This window comes from Buceros rhinoceros, unplaced genomic scaffold (assembly GCF_000710305.1).
Source record: "Buceros rhinoceros silvestris isolate BGI_N320 unplaced genomic scaffold, ASM71030v1 scaffold19174, whole genome shotgun sequence".
NCBI classification, from domain to species: Eukaryota; Metazoa; Chordata; class Aves; order Bucerotiformes; family Bucerotidae; genus Buceros; species Buceros rhinoceros.
In genome coordinates, this window is record NW_010409033.1 from 54,477 (window position 1) to 56,447 (window position 1,971).

The window sequence follows — 1,971 nt, forward strand, 5'->3', positions numbered from 1 at the left end:
GAACCCCGCACTGCTGGGTCAGGAGACAGCCTTTGCATTTACACTGCCCACCGGGCACCTCGAGTGCTCTTGAGCCCCCCCTGCCTGGGTGGGACAGGGCTTTGGCTTGCAGAGAGACTGTGTGGGCACAGGCAGCGTGCGGGCTGCAGTGAGCTCCGCTCGCTGAGTGGGGATGGGGGCAGAAGCAACCCGAGGGAAGAAGTGAGGCATCCCTTCCGCTGAAGCTGTGGCCACCAGCTTTCCAGGAGCTGGGTTTTTATAGTTGCTGGGGCACCACGGATTGGGATAGCTGCTCACCAGGGCTCCAGAGCCCCCTCAACACCAGCCTGCAGCAGTTTTTTCTTTGGGGCTGTTGCTCCTTACCCAGTGCTGCTCACTGGTCTCTGATGATTCCATCTCCTGGACCTGGAGCTGGTTTTGGCTTTGTTTGGAGCAAGGAGGAGCAAGGCTTGGAAAGCGAACCCAAGGCACGTTCCCCAGCCTCACCTCGCGAGCTTGCCGGTCTCCTGCGAGCTGCTCCCTGTGCCAGGTGGAAGGGGCGTCCCGGGGATGCAGTGCCTCAACCGAGACCCCCTCGCACAGCACTGCCACGGCCTGCCATCCTCCCGGGATGCTGGTGCACTGCCCAGGTTTTGTGGCAGTCCTGACTTCAGACCACAGGGGTTCCTTCCTTTGCCATTCCTGGTAGGAGTAGGGGTCTTCCGCAGGGTCCCCGCAGCCCGTGCAGGCGTGCTGTGCCACACAGACGGCAGGAGAAGGCAGGGACGGGGAAGGAGCTTCCTCCGTGCTGGCCAGAGAGAAGGGGAGCTCCCAGCGAGCTTTCCTCCAGGTTCCCTTTGCTTTCCCCTGTGCTCGCTGCTCCCTACATGGGTTCTCTCTTCCCTCTCGATACGAGGCCTTATTCCAGCCCGAGGGACTGAGGCTGCCCGCAGCACCTCTTTGCACTGAAGTGTCCATCCCGCGCTGCCCACGGGGGCGGTGCGGCAGAGCTGGCCTCTGCCCAGGGATGGAGCCACCTCCCCCAGCCCATCCGCACTCTCACCCCCTCCCCAGCGTGCTGGCGCTTGAACCCCCCTGCTCGGGAGCCTGGCCACAGTAGGAAATCTGCTCTCCGGGGGTTAAACCTCTTTATTAATGGCTCCACAAAACCCAGTAGCTTTGCAGGGACGTGACACGGTTGCTGCCTCTCCTATTGCCTTTCCGTAGGAGTGGGGGCAGCTGATCGGCTCTCGTTGGCCTCTGTAACCCTCTCCAAAACTTTCTGGAGGTTTTTAACATCATCTGGTGAGATATAATCTCTGTGGAGCCAGGGGCAGCACGGGCAAGGGAGCTGGGCAGCCTGCTGGCCACTGTGGCGAGTCGTTTGCGAGGTGCCTGGGCTGCCTTGGGTGGAAGGTGGGACGCCGGCTGCTCGTCTGTAGTCAAGTCAGGAGAGGATTCTGCTATACTTTTTTCCTGTCTGTAGGTTTTATTCAGACAATATGTAATGATTGAGTGATTTACAATTCAGTGTTAAGCTAATGAAAACGTTGATAATGGTGATAATAAAAACTTTTTTTTTCCTATGGTGTGTTGGAGGCTTTTTCGTAAAGTGTCTCTGCCCTCTCTGTTGCCACCACCGTTGCCATCAACCTAAGGTGTCAGCTGGCCCATCCCTTCTCCTCGTGCCCATAGGGAGTAGCTCAGCCTCATTTGTCCCAGCTCCATCAGTGCTCTGCCTGAACCAACCCCACCTTCCAACCTGCCTTGCCCTGTGCCCCTTCCAGAAGTAATTTGGCCGTGGGCATCTCCAGGCGTGGAGCTTGTCCTCTGCTCGCTACCCCAGCCAGAAGCCGCCTGCTCCTGTGTTCTTGGCAAGACCCCTCGTGGTCAACACTGACCATTAAAGGTTGATTTTGAAATGCTGGAGGTGAAGATGCTGACAGGAGGAGAAACCACCCCCGACGGCTGTTGGGGGTACCAAGCGGCAGG